Raw genomic sequence first — 7,665 nt, 5'->3', positions numbered from 1 at the left:
AATCATGTGGACTTGCTGAGTCAACATTTTGTTCTGAGCCAATATGGCATTCAGAGCATCAATCTCAAGAACTCCCTTCCTTTGAGGCGTCCCATTATTCACGGAATTCCTCTCAGAAGTGTACATGAACTGGTTATTTGCAACCATGTCAATAAGTTCTTGAGCTTCTGCATGCATTTTCTTTAGGTGAATGGATCCACCTGCAGAATGGTCCAATGACATCTTAGAGAACTCAGACAGACCATAATAGAATATATCCAGAATGGTCCATTCTGAAAGCATGTCAGGAGGACACCTTTTGGTCATCTACTTGTATCTTTCCCAGGCTTCATAGAGGAATTCACCATCTTTTTGTTTGAAGGTCTGAACATCCACTCTAAGCTTGCTCAGCTTTTGAGGAGGAAAGAACTTAGCCAAGAAGGTCGTGACCAGCTTATCCCAAGAGTCCAGGCTATCCTTAGGTTGTGAGTCCAACCATGTTCTAGCTCTGTCTCTTACTGCAAAAGGGAAAAGCATGAGCCTGTAGACTTCAGGATCTACTCAATTGGTCTTAATAGTCTCACAGATATGCAAGAACTCAGTTAAAAACTGATAGGGATCTTCTGATGGAAGTCCATGGAACTTGTAGTTCTGTTGCATTAGAGCAACTAGTTGAGGTTTCAGCTCAAAATTGTTTGCTCCAATGATAGGGATTGAGATGCTTCTTCCATCAAACTTGGAAGTAGGTGTAGTATAATCACCAAGCATCCTCCTTGCATTATTATTTTCGGCTGCCATGTCCTTTTCTTGTTTGAACATTTCAGTAAGGTTGTCTCTGGATTGTTGTAATTTAGCTTCTCTTAGTTTCCTCTTCAGAGTCCTTTCAGGTTCTAGATCAGCTTCAACAAGAATGCCTTTTTCCTTGTTCCTGCTCATACGAGAAATAAGAGAACAAAAAAGGAAGAGGAATCCTCTATGTCACAGTATATAGATTCCTTTATGTTAGTAGAAGAAGAAAGGGAATAAGAGTGAAGAAGAATGAAGAATCCAAACACAAGGGTGAGAATAGGGCTCAAATTCTTAAGGTGAAGAGAAGTGTTAGTAAATAAATAAATAAATAGAATAAGATGAGAGAGAGAAGTTTTTGAAAATAAATTTTGAAAAGGAGTTAGTAATTTTCAAAAATTAAAGGGGGAAATAAAATTAAAATTAAAATTTAAAACAATTAATTAATTAAGAAGAATTTTAAAAAGGGGTGAGAAATTTTCGAAACATAGAGAGGGAAGAGTAGTTAGGTGATTTTTGAAAAAGATAAGAAACAAACAAAAAGTTAATTAGTTAGTTGAAAAAGATTTGAAAATTAATTTTAAAAAGATAAGAAGTTGGAAAAGATATTTTAAAGTCACAATTTTTGAAAAAGATAAAATTTTAAAAAGATATGATAAAAAGATATGGTGGAAAAAGATATAATTTTTTTAAAATTAAAATTAATTACTTGACTAACAAGAAACTAAAAGATATGATTCTAGAATTTAAATATTGAACCTTTCTTAACAAGAAAGTAACAAACTTCAAATTTTTTGAATCAATTACATTAATTGTTAGCATAATTTCTGAAAATAAAGATAAAATTAAGAAAAAGATTTTTGAAAAATATTTAAAAAAAATTTCGAAAATTAATAGGAAAAATGAAAAAGATTTGATTTTTGAAAAAGTTTTGAAAAGATAAGATTTTTAAAATTGAAAATTTGACTTGACTTACAAGAAACAACTAATTTTAAAATTTTTTTGACTAAGTCAACCCAAATTTTCGAAAATTTGAGAGAAATAAGGAAAATATATTTTTTGATTTTTGAATTTTTAATGATGAGAGAGAAAAACAACAAAAATGACTCACAAAATGAAAATTATGAATCAAAACACATGATGCATGCAAGAATACTATGAATGTAAAGATGAACACCAAGAACACTTTGAAGATTAAGATGAACATCAAGATTTATTTTTGAAAAATTTTTAAGAAAAGAAAAACATGCAAGACACCAAATTTAGAAAATTTTAATGCTAAGACATTATGAATGCAAGAATGCATATGAAAAACAACAAAAGACACAAAACAAGAAAACATCAAGATCAAACAAGAAGACTTACCAAGAACAACTTGAAGATCATGAAGAACACCATGCATGAAATTTTCGAAAATTTTTAGAAAAATAAAAAGATGCAATTGACACCAAACTTAAGAATTGGCTCTAGACTCAAACAAGAAACACAAAATATATTTATATTTTTTTTGTTTTTATGATTTTCTAATTTTTTTCTATATATATATATATATATATATATATATTTCGAAAACATATAGGAAAAATAAAATAAGAAATTCAAAATTTTTAATAAGAATTCCAGGAATCTTTCAATGTTAGTCTAAAGCTTCGGTCCAGGAATTGGACATGGCTTAATAGCCAGCCAAGCTTTAGCATACATAGTTCAAGCATGGGAAGAGGAAGCCTCAGTTCAAAAGAATTAGACATGGCTTTACAGCCAACTAGGCTTCAACATATTACATGAAACTCTAGAATTTATTCTTAAAAACTCTGAAAATTTTCAAAAATAGGTGATAAATTTTTGAAAGATTTTTGAAAAAAAAATTATTTTTTTCGAAAATTTTTTGAAAATAAAACAAAAAGAAAATTACCTAATCTGAGCAACAAGATGAACCGTCAGTTGTCCAAACTCGAACAATCCCCGGCAACGGCGCCAAAAACTTGATAGGCAAAATTGTGATCTCTAATAATGGTATTCAACTTGGTATGCGCATCTACTAACTCAGCACTTTCTTCACAAATTCGCACAACTAACCAGCAAGTGCACTGGGTCCTCCAAGTAATAAACCTTACGTGAGTAAGGGTCGATCCCACGGATATTGTTGGTTTGAAGCAAGCTATGGTCATCTTGTAGATCTCAATTAGGCGGATAATAAATGATTATGGAGTTTTCGAATAATAATAATAAATAAACAGAAAATAAAGATAGAAATACTTATGTAAATCATTGGTAAGAATTTCGGATAAGTGCATGGAGATGCTATGTTCCTTTTGGATCTCTGCAACATACAGCTTTCATACTTTCAATCCTTCTTACTCCTTTCCATGGCAAGCTGTATGTAGGGCATCACCGTTGTCAATGGCTACATCCTATCCTCTCAGTAAAAATGGTCCAAATGCTCTGTCACAGCATGGCTAATCATCTGTCGGTTCTCAATCATGTCAGAATAGAATCCATTGATTCTTTTGCGTTTGTCATCACGCCCAACAATCACGAGTTTGAAGCTCGTCACAGTCATTCAATCCCTGAAAATTACTCGGAATACCACAGACAAGATTTAGACTTTCCGGATTCTCATGAATGCCGCCACCAATTCTTGCTTATACCACAAAGATTCTGATCAAGGAATCTAAGAGATATGCGTTCGGTCTAAGGTAGAACGGAAGTGGTTGTCAGTCACGCGTTCATAGGTGAGAATGATGATGAGTGTCACCGATCATCACATTCATCATGGTGAAGTGCAACGAATATCTTAGAATAAGAGCAAGCATGAATTGAATAGAAAATAGTAGTAATTGCATTAAAACTCGAGGTACAGCAAAGCTCCACACCCCTAATCTATGGTGTGTAGAAACTCCACCGTTGAAAATATATAAGTGATGGTGGTCCAGGCATGGCCAAATGGCCAACCCCCAAAATGTGATATGAATTCAAAAATAGGGAGAAGGACCTTTAATACAATAGTAAAATGTCCTATTTATACTAGACTAGCTACTAGGGTTTACAGAAGTAAGTAATTGATGCAGAAATCCACTTCCAGGGCCCACTTGGTGTGTGCTTGGGCTGAGCTTGAGCTTTACGCGTGTAGAGGCTTCTTTTGGAGTTGAACGCCAAGTTGTAACGTGTTTTTGGCGTTCAACTCTGGTTCGTGACGTGTTTCTGGCGTTTGACTCCATAATGCAGCATGGAACTGGCATTGAGCGCCAGTTTGCGTCATCTAGTCTCGAATAAAGTATGAACTATTATATATTGCTGTAAAGCTCTGGATGTCTACTTTCCAACGCTGTTGAGAGCGCGCCATTTGGAGTTCTGTAGCTCCAGAAAATTCATTTTGAGTGCAGGGAGGTCAGAATCCAACAACATCATAGTCCTTTGTCAGCCTTCTATCAGAGTTTTGCTCAGGTCCTTCAATTTCAGCCAGAAAATTCCTGAAATCACAGAAAAACACAAAAACTCATAGTAAAGTCCAGAAATGTAAATTTAGCATAAAAACTAATGAAAACATCCCTAAAAGTAGCTAGATCTTACTAAAAACTACCTAAAAATAATGCCAAAAAGCGTATAAATTATCCGCTCATCATTCTCCTATCTTATCCTTGTGTGTACACAAGTCTTTCAAAAATTTTGCATACTTTGGAATTTGTTGAATAGCATCAACAAGTGGTATGGTTACCTCAGCCTTCTTGAACACTTGAAGCATGTTCAAATCAAATTCCGGTGTCTTCTTTGCTTTCTTCACCATGGAAGGGAATGGAATAGGGATGGACTCATCCACTAGAGCTTTCCTCTTAGGTTCCTTGAGGTTTACTCCTTCTTCCTCATGCCTTTTGTCTACCTCCCCCTTTTCATGGGGAGCTTCAACAATCACTTCTTCCTCATGAATGTCTTCCAAGACCCTTGGAGGTATCTCCTCCAATGTAGTTCCCGGCCGTAGAGTGATGGCGGTGAGACCGCCCTTTGGGTTTGGTTGGGGTTGGGATCAAAAGGTTAGAAGAACTTGAGTGTTGGTTGGTGTTGTTGGAGGAGGACATGGACATCTTCGAAATCATGTCGGTAAGATTGGCCAATTGAGCACTCATGGCCTCGAATTGAGCCTTATAGCCCTTAACCCGTTTATCCACAACGACTCTAAGCTCGTCAACTTGATTGGTAGGAGATGGAGAGGTTTGGTTAGATTGTTGTCTATGGTATGGTGCTTGGTACTAGGTGTAGTTATTTTGGTTTTGGTTGTGGTGATTTTGGTTGGCTTGGTAGTTGTTGTTGTTGTGGTGGTACTGAGATGAAGATTGGTTGTTGTTGTGATAAGAAGAAGAGTTGTTCCATCTTTGGTTTTGATTGCTCCCTTGTGCATTATCCCTCCATCCTTGATGTTGATTACTACCATGAGGGTAGTTTTTTTGGCCTTGAGAAGGATAGGGTGGACGGTTGTTGTAATTCACATTGGCCACTACAAGGGCATCTTCCTCTTGAATTTGATGGCATTGATCGGCGTAATGTGTAGTGCTAGAGCACAAACCACATTTCCTAGGAGGGCCTTCAAGTTGAGCAACTGGAGGTGGAGCTTGGATGACTTGGATGGAGTAGAATTCCTTTTGATTCTTTTGTATTTGCGTGAGGATGGTGGTCAGATCCCCAATTACTTTGGTTAGGCTTGATTCGGAAGGGGATGGTTCTACCACACCCTTGAGAGGATTACTTCTCACCCTTGTATGTTGTGTAGCTTTGGCAACATCCTTTATCAAACTCTAAGCTTCTCCCTCCGTCTTGTTTTTCGAAAGGGAATCACTACTAGAAGCGGTGAGCAATCTTTTATCTTCCACACAAAGACCTCTGGTGAAGTAGCTAATGAGCAAGTGAGTGTTCATTTCATGGTGTGGACAAGATTCTAATAGCCTATTGAACCGATACCAATACTCGTACAAATTCTCTTGGTCTCTTTGCATTATACCCGAAATCTCTTTCCGGATGTAGTCGGTCTTCTCCGATGGGAAGAATTTATCTAGAAACTCTCTTCTCAAGAAATCTCAATTGGTAGCAATCTCATCCGGTAGCGAATAAAACCATGTCTTTGCTTGCGCTTCAAGAGAGAAAGAGAAGGCAAAAACCATGATAGCCACCTCATCGGCTCAATGCCTTCAAGCCGTACAACAAGCAACTTGAAAATCCTTTAGATGTCGGATGGGGTCTTGACCCGGCAACCCATGATACTTAGGTAGTAGATTTATCAAGCTACTCTTCAGTTCAAAGTTTAGATCAAGGTTAGGATACCTTGCTTGCAATGGTTGAAGTACAATATCCGGAGCTCCTTGCTCATGCAAAGTGATCCGGCGTGGCTCCACCATGTATGGTTCACCTATAAGATGCAAAGATGTATTAGTAGTGCCAACAGAAGAATAGGAAGTAGCAGACTCTAAGTCACTCTCGGTACCGTCTAGTGATTCGGTATGTTCCACAAGAGAGGCCGAAGTACTAGCCGTATAGTCCAACTGCCGTCTAGCTTGCCGAGTGTGTAACAAAGTTCTTTCAATCTCGGGATCAAAATCGGCTAAGCTAGAACTCGGTTGAGACCGAGTCATCAAACTTGAGAGTCATAGCATAAAAATAAAAGAAGCTAAACTATAGCTAAGTATTGAAAGCAAACAAACTATCTACAATATTCACATATTCACATAACCAATATCAAGGCATATGTTGCAACCATTCCCCGGCAACGGCGCCAAAAATTTGATCGCACAAAATTGCGTCAGAAGAGAATTTCTCAATAAAGTTGTGTTGCAAGTATAGCTCTACCAACAACAATCCTCGAGTATTAAATTTAGAAAGGAATTAGTTGTCACAAGTTCAACCCCAATAAAATAACCGAAGTTTTCAAACCTCGGGTCGTTTCACAAGGAATGGGCAAACATATGCTTCAACATTGGTTAGAAGTCCGGAGTTGTAAATCATGAGCAAGAAAGTAAACTAGGAATCTTAGCAAACAAGTAATCTTAAAGTGCAAAGAACTAATTCAAATAACTAAGCAAGATGTCCGCAATTTCAAACTAAGAAGACAACATTCAATATAATTCTACTTTTAACTAAACAATAGCTATAACTAAGGCAAGGCAATCAAGATTTTTGGGTTTCCAAATAAGAATGATAAAAGCAACTCTTGCCTAGGCATGGGAATTGGGGTCACTGTCCTTGTATAATAACCATATCTTGACAATTATGAGGAGCTAAACCCACTAAGTCTACTTCAATACTTGAAGTACGTCAAATGGTTTGGTCAACATCAACCCATAAGGTCTAACCTCACTACTCATGAACCTAATAGTAGGCTAGTGTCAATGGCTATCAAATTGACCACTAAGGGTTCCCAAATCATCAAATCCATTAGACCCAATGACCCAAGTTTACCCAATTTCCTTGGCCTAAGCCAAGAGTAAAAAGAACTACTCCATAATCAAGGTAAACAATCCATCAAACACATGGTAAGCATTAACAAAAGATATGTTCAAATTGCAATTGGATTGAAAATGACAAATACCTACTAACAAATATCAACATATAATCACTCAAACAACACAATTAATCATAGAAATCATCAATGTAACATCAACAAATCAAGATTCACAACATTCATGCAATGGGTATAAAGTAGCAATTGACAAGAATCCATAAAACTATCACAAGATCTAAGCAAAATTATACTAAGGAATTCAAATTAAACAATCAAAACTAGTAATTAACAAGATCCAATTCAGAGTTTGACAAGGGAAGATCAAATTAAAGCTAGATCTAGAGAGGATTAAGAGTTTCTCTCTCTAGAAGAACAAAGAACCCCCAAAAAAACTTGAAAATGTGTCTTAGTGTAAA

General features: G+C 36.4%; 1 non-coding gene across 1 annotated transcript; it reads left to right on the top strand.

Moving 5' to 3' along the window:
* The first annotated feature begins 276 nt into the window (after nucleotides 1-276).
* Nucleotides 277-384, top strand: LOC112793373 (small nucleolar RNA R71). Its single transcript, XR_003198068.1, has one exon. It is a non-coding gene; the product is annotated as a small nucleolar RNA R71 (small nucleolar RNA).
* The last annotated feature ends 7,281 nt before the right edge of the window (nucleotides 385-7,665 follow it).

Source organism: Arachis hypogaea, chromosome 3 (assembly GCF_003086295.3).
Source record: "Arachis hypogaea cultivar Tifrunner chromosome 3, arahy.Tifrunner.gnm2.J5K5, whole genome shotgun sequence".
NCBI lineage: Eukaryota > Viridiplantae > Streptophyta > Magnoliopsida > Fabales > Fabaceae > Arachis > Arachis hypogaea.
Note: the sequence above shows the minus strand (reverse complement) of the source record. Positions and strands in the feature narration are given on the sequence as shown.